Source organism: Dermacentor andersoni, chromosome 10 (genome assembly GCF_023375885.2).
Source record: "Dermacentor andersoni chromosome 10, qqDerAnde1_hic_scaffold, whole genome shotgun sequence".
Taxonomy (NCBI): domain Eukaryota; kingdom Metazoa; phylum Arthropoda; class Arachnida; order Ixodida; family Ixodidae; genus Dermacentor; species Dermacentor andersoni.
In genome coordinates this window covers 23,361,481-23,373,842 of record NC_092823.1, presented here as the reverse complement: position 1 = coordinate 23,373,842, position 12,362 = coordinate 23,361,481, and the positions used below count along the sequence as shown (strand labels likewise).

Sequence of the window (12,362 nt, the reverse complement as noted above, 5' to 3'; positions counted from 1 at the left end):
ATGTGTGCATTTTGCTATAGCATGGCAGATCAAGATGTGTTTATCGCTTGAATATTTTTAGTAGAGAAATAAAATATCAAAATAAAATGTTGCTTTAATTCCGTGTTACCAGTCTGTAGTACACAGAACAATAGGTTGGTGTAATAAACTAATAACTGCGGTTTAACTGCAACTTTTACATGCCTACAAGAATCTAAAATGCTAGATTTCAAACTGCAGCATTAGTCGGGTCTGTCAAAAATGAACTCCACTGCGCACCTCATGCATGAAAATAAGTTCATGCCTTTTAGTAAGCTTAGATGTAGGCTGCAGTGAACTTGTTAGTATTGAAATGTGGGTAAGCTTGCCATAACAAGCCTTGTTGCCCTTTTTTATAGGCACATCCATATATCCATTGAGCTGAAGGACAATATTTTCATCCCTACTGAGCATCATGTTTGCAGCTATAATCCTCAAATTATGGCTTCAGCAGTGGCACAACCAGGGATGGTGCGGGGGGGGGGGGGGGGGGGCACACTGGGCACGTGCTTAGGATGTGTCACAAGTGGTGTTTGCGATACACCAGACTCATGACAGACCTACGACGTCTGAAAATGACCAATATTCTATTCATTAGCAGGAGTATTCTAACATTCATGAAAAACAAGGATGAACTGTGGTTTATTTGCTTTTTGCTTAAATCTAAAAATTGAAGTTAGTTTAGCAGTTGACTGTTGCAGTCATTATTTGGATGTTTTGCATGCATTTCACTAGGAAGACTAAGAGCTAAGACTTTTTTATTGCCATGGCCTTGACTGTCTTGATGTTGTTTTGCACCATGCCCTTGTGTTGACTTTTGCATACGATATTTTTCAGGCACCCACTTTATGTAACGCAAGAAGGCAGCTGCAAGGACACGAGGATGTGAAAGAGCCAGTGCAGCGCGACTTCACGTAGTGCAGAGGAGCCAATGCCAAAAAATCAAAATACATTGGCATGTTATTTGGACAAGAAAACTAGTATGTGGGTATATTGGGTGTACCATTTGACCAAATGTCAACAAAATCAAGATACAGTATGTTACACGAAGATGAAAATTCTCACGTGCTCCAGGCAGTCATCTTAACATGGTATATTTATGTAATGTCTCTGATTGGAAAGTCAAATCAAGTATGCTCTCTGGAGACAAACACATAGCAGCAAGTGTCATTGAAAAGTTAAAAATGTGTTTTAAGAAAGCTGATTTGTTCTGAGAAGTGACTGCTTTTTGTCTTGCCTCTCAACAGATATATCCATGTGATAAAAAAATAGTGGTACAATGAAATTGCATATTTGCTTAGCGACATGATACATACTTGCAATGAGCACGGTGCCTGTGTTTACTATAAAAAGCAACAGCCATGCTTGCTTAGGTTAGGCCCACTACAACATGCAGGCATGGGTGATTGGCGCTTTTTTTATTTCTGTGTCGTGAGGTTTATTGACGTGCGTATAGGTGCAGTGGCACGCAGTATGGCTAGTACAAAAAAGGGGGGGGGGGGCAGATATATGTAGCTCACTGTACACGACACAGGGCAAAGGAAATCCGTGTTCAGCAACTATGTTAAATGCCATCTACGTAAATTTTACAACGCTACTCGTTCGAAGCGCGCACAGGTGCATATTGAAGAAATGTTTCCAGGGTAGATAATTTAGTTCGTAATTTACACTAATTTTGCTCTAACCACGAGACATAATAATATGAATATACTGCACGGAAAAACCTAGAGCGAATTAAATTGTGTGTCAGCTTCGTGTGTATACATATAGTCTTTCCTATGCATTAGGTTTTTTGCGTAATGCATTAACAGTTGACAGCCTATCTTATGATGTGTACTCTGTTTACATTACAGTTGTTTTAGTTTACTCGTTTGTTTTGCGACTGATGAAATGCCGGCATATATATATTTTCAACATTTGACATGACCCTGTATGTTTTGCAGGGACAACCCAGGACGTGCATTTCTCAGCACCCAGTCAACTGCCAAAAGTGACTCAAACACAGGCCACCAGTAAGTCGACATCAGTTGCAATTTCACATTATGCAGTTGGCGGCTGCCTTGTACGGAGGCTGTTTTTTTAATGAGATGGTGATGTCGTTCTAATGTACATTTTGACCACAAAGGTGCGATCATGTCTCACAGAGGCATATATGGTTGCTATTCTCTGCGAGGGACGTGCTCTCGTGTTCGTGAAGCATTTGTGTTTGGCAATATTGTCGCCCAATGAGTCGGATATAAACACTAACTCGCCACTGCCGGCAAGTAGTTGCGAGAAACGCATTATGACGCTGTTAAGTTATTTCATTAATTCGAAGGAAAGTTTTGCAGCAGGAAAAAAGGTTGCTATTCCAGGTAAACATGTCTTTTTCTCACAGGTTATTTAGCCAAACTGTGGATGCATGAAATTCGTGACTAATGAATAGATTTTAATTTATTCTTTAGTAATGCTTCTAAAAGAGACTAGAAATAGCATGTGACTACATCTGCAATCAGCAGACCATACATTTACAGTCATAAGTGGCAGTTCCATGCAGTCTCGCACTTTATATAACCTTTCTTTTCAGCAACATTGGAACTGGTGGCTGCGTTCTCAGAAGAAGTGCACTTGACACTGTATATGTATGTGTGAATTCGGTTTTCTTTGTATGTGTCGGCTCACTGACAAACAGTGCAAAAATCTGTTGTACCATGAGCCTGACGACGCCTTCTGCTGCTAGAAATGCGGCACTTCGTATTTTATAGTACTGCATTACATTTAAATCAAAGCTACCACATAAAATGATCAAGAAAACTAACCGCTGTTATAGCTGTTTTCCTCAAAGAACGCTTGTCCTTTATGGGCTGTGTTAATCTGAGCTCTCCGCCGATGTTTCAGTAGTATTATCCCTTAGTGAGTGAGAGATTGGGGGCAATTAATCGTGTTAGTGTTTAAGTGGTGTCCTAATTATGTGCATTTGTTCCAACAAAGTTGTCTAGATTACTTTATTGTGTAGTGTAAAGCTTATGAAACCATCAGCAACTACTGAGTTGCTAACACGCATATGGATTTGTCACTATACAGGTGGAACTTGGCTGTACCACTGCAGTGCTGCGGAAATTGCCTTCACCAGCGGCTTAGCAACAGCTGTTTCGCAGCATGTCGGTATGTGTTAATTTATATTTATGTTGGGATGGGCTAGTATTATGGACCACTGCTACTCTGTATTGTGACAGATCCATATGATAAGGGATGTAATATGCACAGCGAAAACCTTTGAATTTTTTACTATGGTACATAAACAGGCTCTCCTTTTCGTCACTGGAGCAGGAGAGAAGGGCATGCAGGCATTCCTGAATGTACATATATTTCAAAACATGAAAGAGAGAGACACACACACACACACGCACACGCACACACACACACACACGCACACACGCACACACGCGCACACACGCGCGCACACGCGCGCACACGCACGCACACGCGCGCACACGCACGCACACGCACGCACACGCACGCACACGCACACACGCACACACGCACGCACACGCACGCACACGCACGCACACGCACGCACACACACGCACACACACGCACGCACGCACACGCACGCACACGCACGCACACGCACGCACACGCACGCACACACGCACGCACACACGCACGCACACACACACGCACACACACACGCACACACACGCACGCACACACGCACACACACACGCACACACACGCACACACACGCAAACACACACACAAACACACACACAAACACACACACACACACACACACACAATTAAACTAAAGGCAGGGACGTTCCATCTTTCATCTTGAATTTAATTGTGCAGCGCCAAAATAGAACACAGACCACAGAGAAGCACACATGTTAACAGGTTTGATACACACGTTAGTTCAACAGATTTGATACTTCAAGTGTGCTATTTTACACAAGGGGGAAGGGAAAGGGGAGAAAATCTGAAAAAAAAAAGTGGAGTGGAAAAAAAGGAATCGTGCCAAAAAGCATGAGAAGCATCGCGCAGCCAGGATCACCAGCAGGACATCTAAAAAGCACTCTGATAAAATTACATACAGGACAACCTTACGTATAGTTTGTTTCAATCAATTCAGATCACATGCAGCCATTACTGCAATCAAGTTGTTTCCTTATGTCATATGAGGGAATGATGTGGGCCCAAAAAACTGTTTAGAGCTGAAGGATTATGTTCCATTCTAGCCTCATTGCCTGCTTTTTTATCATATTGTTATCAGCTGCTTATGTTAGGGACAAAAAGTAAGAGTACGAACTGTTTCCCGATTCGCCATTCCACACAACATGTCTTTGTGACTATATGTACATGCAGATGATCCATAGTTGAAAAATATTCAGTACAGTAGAATCTCATTACAAGATGCACTTGGTTGTAGGAGACATCTGAAAATGGTTTGGTTGGTTTTCCGATGTTTGCCACGTTAACAATACTGTATACAAGAGACACCTTTGTTACTAAGGATGACTTTTTAAGTATTCACTACTTCGAAGGGACACAACCCAGACACATTCACTTTGTGCACCTTGTGTGCTCCGAAGGGCGTAAAGATCACGCAATCCTTACACAAGTCAATCGCGCATGTCTCTTTTAGCATGAACCAGAAAAGGAGGGCAACGAGGACAGTGCAGGGCAGAAAGTGTTGGCAATTGAAGCTGACGAGCGTCTAAGAACACCTCAAAGGTACTCCGAGCAACAAGGCTTGCAAAGTGAAGTTTTAAATTCCAGAAGTTGGGAAGGAAGCTAACACAATCTACAGTCACTAAAAAGCTGTGAATGTCTTCTTTAAAGGGCCCCCAAACCACCGAGGTTGAAATTTAGTTGCGGTGTTGCAGTTCTACACAATAAGGCAATGAACAGGTAGCCACGAGAATTTTTCGAAACGGTGCAGTAATAGTGGAGCTACGTGTGTTTGATTATCGAAAAGTAGTCCCCACTCATTTTACTCTTTCATCTGGTACACGCCATATGGACAGTATCGTCTTTTCCTTGCCTAGTACACCTCCAAATGTTACGGGACAGGCCAACGCCAACGAGCTCTGTTGCTGCCGCGCTGGCCCATCGTCCTGCGAGGGGTGGCGCTAATACAACGGAACTGTATGGTGACTCGTGTTGAAGAGCCTCATAGGGAGACCCTTCTGTTGGCGTTTCTGTTCTTTGCCCCCATTGGCTGCCCACAATGGCACCGCGCGCAACGCGACGAGGAAGAAGGAGTGTGTGTATTTGCTTGCAGGCCTTGCCGGCAGTCGTACACTTTCGTTCGACCAATCGACAGCACCGGAAACTGGTGACATCATCAGAGACAGCCTGGTGACGTCAGGACAAACTGGGGGGTGCAGGATAGGTCCAGAGACACGCACGGGGTCATTTTCTTCATATTGTGGTGCTCCGGCAGTGCTACGCACTGTGGCATTTGGCTTCGTCAATCGTGACGGCATTCTGATTTCGATACGCGTGTTTACTTGAAATGTTCAAAAAATGGCGAGAAGTGGTTTAGGGGCCTTTTAAGCCACCCTGAGCATTTATTCCTTCAGATATATCAAAACGTACTTTAGTGATGATGCATAATAAAGTGATCTAGTCTGGCTCCTCAGTGTCTCAAAATTTTTGGTTTCGAGAGACATGTTTCCCGTGCCTCTTGAATATCTTCTGATGAGGCTTTACTGTAATATACACAAACAATTGTGTAACTCCTCCTGCAAGTATTATTCATTAAGCCCGGTCACTTATGTGCAAAGCTCGTGGTTAAGTCTTGATGTCCGTACTTTTTAGAGCTATGTTTATTAATTCATGCTGTTCTTATTGGTTCTTCGATGCAGGAGACAATGCCTACGAAATTATTGGCCCTGATCATGAGAGCCCTCAAGGGGCAAACAACATCTCTGTTGCAGAAGTGAGCCCGATACCACTTGGAAGTTACCATGACAGATGACACGGCAGCAATAGATACAGAGACTGCCATGTCTACTGCAGCTGCAACAGTGTACGAGGCAAGCAGCAGCGCGTCAGCATCAGCAGCAGTGTCAGAAGGAACCACACCAGGCCTGGTAGAGCAACATGTGTGCTATCACTGACTTTTTTTGTAGTGGATACAACTCATTTGCTCAACATACAAAAGCTTTTCACCACGACTGTGAGCCAGTGTTATTGTGCAGCAAGTGCAAGACTAAGTTAGGTGTTATAACACAGTACAAGTATCACTTTAATATATGCAAATGCAAACATATTACAGTTGTTGCCTCCCCAGCCAGCCCACATAGTGACAACAATGTGGAACACATGGTGGGACACACCTCTCCCCCATTACAATATAGTAGAGACTGTCAGTGTTGTTGCTAGATTGACTTGTCTTTGTAGGCAACTAGAAGGACAACACAGGTGTCATAAGATTATTGTTGATGTTGTTGTTGAAGAGGTAAAAAAGAAGTTTGATGCAGCTGAAGTGCCAACTGATATTGAGAAAATCAAAAGCAACCACCTGAGAAAGCAACACTATCGAAATTTGGGTATCTATGTGCCGCCAACTCTGGTAAGAATGGCATAGGACAGAAGTGTGATGAAAATCACACAGACACTGCTGTTGCATCACTGGCTACAGTGAGCAGCGACTTGTAGGGCAAGAGAGTCAACTGAAACTAACATTATGATATAGTGTCATGCTCCCATGTGACCACTTTTCAAGTTATTTTGCAAGATACAGCTCAACCTCCAGAAACGAGACTGCAACTTGTCTGTAAAAAAGCTTTCACAAAAAATTATTCATAACACTATTAACATAGCAGTATCTTTTTTTTGTGTCGGTTCGAGGTTCCCGGCTGTCCATTAATGCAAAAATTGAGGAAAGAAGAACATGTGTCGTACTTACACCTTTTTAACAAGTACGAGGGGGACAGAACTTTTCTAGTCATGCATCTTCATCATACTATCAAGTTTTTAAATGCCTTTTATAATTATTATTACCAGTTATATCTGAGTGCATTGTATGCATGTAGCAGGTGTAAAATCAGGACAGTTGGATCAGATGCCTTACCTGCAAGCGAGCCCTATATTCAAGAAATTTGAATTAAAATAGTTATGTTAGAGACGCAGCCTTTCAGCACTTTATTGCCTGTCGTTTAAGCATTGCTCAATACTTTTGTGGGTGGCAATTTCAACCAGCACAGCACTGCGCTTTGCCACAGTCACATTTGTCTTCAAAGCGGTGTTTACCATTTGTGTTGATCTGTTTGTGTATGCATAGAGCAAGTTTTTAATTTATATTTTTCTGCATTCTTGTGCTTGCACTAAGCTTGTATAAGGCAGTTACAAAATGTGCGTCACTATAACGAACTGTTCTGTTGAGCTTACATTTGCAAATAATCTTGTTCAGATGGCCGCACTTCTATGCGGGTGCACCGCTAGCTTTGTGTATGTTCTCATGTTTGTATAAAGCTTATATAAGCTAGTTAGAAAATGTATGTCACTAAGCATTGTGATATTCTTTAAAGAACTGCTTGGTTGGTTTTACACTTGTGAATTAGTATTGAAGCGGTGGTATTCCCATGTATGCCCACTGCTAGCTTTCTGTGTCCTGACGTGTTTGTATTAAGTTTCTACAAGGGAGTTACAGCATGTAGGTCACTAAGCGCTGTGATATTTTTTAAAGAACTGCTTTGTTGGTTTTACACCTGTGAGTAATAGTACTCGGGTGGCACTAGTCATGTGTAGGTACACAGGGACCATTTGTATACATTATGCTCATGTAAAGCAGTTACAAAGTGTATGTCATTAATTACTGTGTTATTTGTTGAATTGCTGTGATGGTTTTACACATGTGAATAATAGTGGTCAGGACACAGTACTTGCGGTGTATAGTTGAATTTATACACTGCCAAGACATGGGCTGTATACGTACCAAAAGAAATGTATGTCATTATATTGTTGTGATTATTACTGTTTGGATTTTATTAAACTGTAATAAAATTGTTTCTTGTATCTATTGAGGTATCGCAATTTGTCATGCAACCAAACTGAGGACCTGAACTTGTGCATACAAATAAACAGCTAATTTAAGAGTATACTGCTCATATTCTGCTAAACCAGTTTAACAAATCTTGTACTACAATGCTGGAAAAATGACAGAGCTGACTCGGATGTACAGAAAAAGTTCTGCACTGGCTGAAGGACTGCCCCACACTGGAGTTCGTAATGTTGCGTTTATTGGAGTAGAACAGAAAGTGCACTTCTATTAAAAATGCGACAGTCGGTGCAGAAACATAAGGCAGACGAGCGGATGTGGCACATTTTTTTCAGGGCCCTCCATGCCTACTACTGCATTTCTAGTCTTCCTGTGCTCTGCGTATAAGCCCCTGTTCAGCCAAGGTTTTTTACTCCATGACAGTTGTTCTACTGGGTTCGTAGCAATATTGAAGAAAAAAATTCAATGGTTTTCAAGGACTTTCGAAGCCCCGACACAGTAACTTCAAGGACCTCGTGCAATGTGTGTAGTTGTTTGGACAGGCAATAACTTGTTCAAGAACACCGTTAACTTTAATGCAAGCAAAAGAAAACAAAACAAATCGCATTTCAGTGATTTCAAACATTTGAAAGACTGCTAATTTGCCTTTCACCGCCCACCACTAAACGCACACAAGGAAGCATTTCAAGAAAGCGCTCAAAGTTTTTCTGCAATAGCACAATTAACTACTTGGACCTGCAACGTTTGCAGTTTTTGATTACTGTTTGGTTTGACAGTGTATGTGATGTCATCTGTTGCCTCAGCTTTTTTCACCATCAAATAAGCAATAGTCATTTCTAATTTCTTTTTATTGTGTCTGTCGCTCTCAATTTCCTCTTCACGGCTTCTCTTCGAATGCCTCAACTGTTGAGCTTCCTGCTTCTGCTCCTCCAAGCACATTTGTCGCCGGTTCCATGTGCATAAAAGTGGTATCTGCAGCTCCTTTGTAATTTCAACTTTAAGGATGTCGCTTTCCTTCTATTAGCTCTAGAGACAATTTTCTGTGACATGCGAAAGAGCGTCACAGAAGGGAAAAAAACGCTTGGCAATGTCTAGCCAAGTGTACAAGCTTGAGGACTTTCCAGTACTTCTAAAAATTCAAGGGTTTTCAATGCCTTGAAAATGGCATTTTAGAAATAAAGGATTTTCAAGGATCGCTACAAACCCTGGATTCTAGCACCTAAATAATTTTACAAGCTTATTTTGGCATGGAGTTAGGAAATTCATGCTTTCTAGCTAACGCTGCACTATCTCTGTACAGTGAAGCCACGAGAGCGCAACTATTTTGGAGTAAAGAAAAATACTGAAAGCTTTTAATACCACTCTTCTTTTTTTCTATGGAGCTTCGTATTGCCTAGTTAAGTTTACGAATGTGCCTGGTTTTGGCGGGCGTTTCTTCGACATTTTCTGGAAGAAGCTGATGTCTAGGCCCCGTATTCAGAAATGTATCTTAATACAAAGCTCATGCTTGACTTGATATAAACGACGCCTGGTGCGAACGTCCCCCAAGACGCTCACTGCCTTTCTTTTGGTGCGTTCACGAATTGCGTCGTTTAGATCAAGTCAAGCATGGGCTTCAAGTTATGATGCATTTCTGCATATGGGGGTAAGCGTGCACAATTCCGGGCAACGCACTGTGCCATTGACACTGAGAGAAAACGGGGAAAACAGAGTTAACCACTTATGCTCCTAAACTTTCGCGTACCTGTGGTGTGCGTGTATCGTGGAAGAAGAAACAGCGCAAACACAAGGACGAAAAAAAGCATCAACCACACCAGCGCTTCGTGGTGTGGCATGTTTTTGCGTCGTCCTTGTGTTGCGCTGTTTCTTCTAAAATGCTCAACCAACTAGCCGGCAAGTCCATCCTGTGCATATATAAATTGAACACACGCATGAGTGTAGATGGTCTTCGAAGCATTTAGAACGAGCAGTGCCACAGGATACGAGCAGTGCACGCGTAACAAGTGGACACATTAGTCATTTAAACATGCGTGCCAATGCATTTGACGCGGCTATCGGCATAAGCAGTCTCCAAATGCTGGAATGCATGCGCTTCAAAACGCTAACGATCCGCTGCTAATGCAGGACAACAGCTCACAGCGGACTGAACCAAACTCTAAACTAATGCACTTGAAAAGAACGCCTACACGGCAGGGTGAGGCACGTCGAAATGCCTGGTACTGGCGTCGCAGTTGCTCACCAGTATACGCGCGAATTAAATTCACATACGTGGATGGTTGTCGCAATACTTTGTATCCGCGTATTTTGGAGAACATGGACTGGAGAAGCACTCGATCATGAGCTGAACGGCACATTTGTTATTTTCCTGCGGTGACGACAAGCCGTGAATAGTTCTCACGTTGTCGTCTACGTTGTCTTCCTTCGTTAGTCGTAGCAAGGAATGGAAATGATGCAAACGCACACGTATTCCAGTACACAACAGCGCAGCACACTGCAGAGAAACCCCACCCACCACAGCCGATTCATCAAATACGTTTGGTATATATATAACCTCTAAAAGAACACGACTGGGCGTGGCGGCGCTGTGGTGTAATGGTTATGATGTGTGTTTTGAATTGTACAAATGCGAGTGTACGCGGGTTCGAATTCACATGATGTATAGAGCATTGTGATTCTTGATAAGTATGTGATTCCCTTGACAATTGTATTCTAATTAGATTGTGTGAGTCCTGATTGTGAAATTTGCGAAGATATTTGCAGATTAAATGTTAATTCGCTTTTTTTTCTCCTCAGTGGCGTTCGTGACGCATACGCATAGGCCGCTTCAGAGCAGTCACGCCTCACGGTAGGCAGCAAATAGCCAGGAAAAAATGCCTTTAAAATCCTGCATAACTTTGCTGACGCCTATTCTGAAGGCCGCTTGGAATCGGGCCAGTGTCTCTGAGGAGCCGCCTAGGGAACAGTATATCAGCGGCCCTAATTTGATCTGATTTCCTGCCTGCATGCGTGACCAGGACTTGGCTAAGAGGGCGTTGGGAAGAGTACTAGCACTGTTCTGAACGAGTACAAGCACTCTGTTTGGGGGAGTAGAAGTACTCGGTCTGGCGGTGTACTATTAACCCTGCGGGGAGAGTATTAGCACTCTGCGGAAGAGTACTAGCACTCCCTGTGGGAAGAGTATTATAACTCTGCGGAAGAGTACTAGCAATCCCTTGCGGTGGAGTAACAAAACTCTGTCAGGAGGAGTTGACCTACTCTCTCTCAAAGAGGGTCGATCTACTCTCGAAAAGAGAGTGAAATATGGGACAAGCAGCTACTCCCTCAAAGAGAGTGCCCGGCACTCCCTTAGTTTTTAGAGTGTATCATCGGATGCCAAGCCCGTCGGCCAGCGCTGTCGCACGAACACAACTACTACACAATTATCTGGCTCTCGTAACTCACTACTTCTGACTGAACAGGTTAAAAAGCGATGAATCTATCCGCGTCACCAAATTCAAACTTCGACAAGCATGAAGGCACAACGTATGAGGTGGGCGTCTTTCAAAAGGTGAACTGTACGAGCACGCCTTTCGGCACATTTCAAGAGGTGGATTGCATTGCGAGTCACAGCGGCGACAACGCCCCCTGTAACAATGGGCGCTGAGAATATAAACTTGTATTTTCTTAACTCGTCACGAATATATACGATTCCCCAGGAATTTTTTTTTTTTTTTCGTTGAATGAACATAACTGTGTCTCGCTTGCATTAAAGAACGCTTTTTTTATTTCCATATGTTTGTTCCCTCCAAACAGAGCCGTGCTTCAATCGCTGCTCCCGTAACCACTCTTGCTGATGTTGGTGACAATTTGTACTGAACCGCTTTTGCCCGAAGCTTCCCGACTTATTCGGATCAACCTTGCAGCATACGCGAACCACTGAGTGGTGATGAGCGCGCGTTAAAGGCCCTGTTATCGCTGTCTCGTGAAACGCAACCACTCCGTCCGATTCGGCTGGCTAAGAAGGGGCGGAATATCACAGATTGCGTAGCGCGCGCCACAGATAGCTGCATGTGCGACGCTAGCGCCGGCGCTGACATCTTTTTGTTCATTTCGCTGCTTACTCGCACTACGTCAGGAAACATGAGGGTGTTGCTTTCCGTAAATTTATTTTTCGTACAAGATCTCCATTGTCACAACCTCCGATGTTGTGAAAAGCCATTTTTCTGGATTAGAATACAAAAGCAGAAGTAAGAAGTGCAAGAAGTCACAGAAGGTCTGTAATCTTCAAACAATATTATTTCAAGTAAACGCGATCCCTTTAAAATGTAGGCCGAAAACACCAGTGCCAGCACCACCCGAGACCGATGCAAATGTTTGA

The 12,362-nt window shown here is 43.1% G+C and overlaps 1 long non-coding RNA gene across 1 annotated transcript; it reads left to right on the top strand.

The window, feature by feature from the left end:
- Positions 1-790: 790 nt before the first annotated feature.
- LOC129381981 (uncharacterized) lies at positions 791-7,961 on the top strand. Its single transcript, XR_008610064.2, has 3 exons — positions 791-2,030; positions 3,082-3,162; positions 5,868-7,961. It is a non-coding gene; the product is annotated as an uncharacterized lncRNA (long non-coding RNA).
- Positions 7,962-12,362: the final 4,401 nt, after the last annotated feature.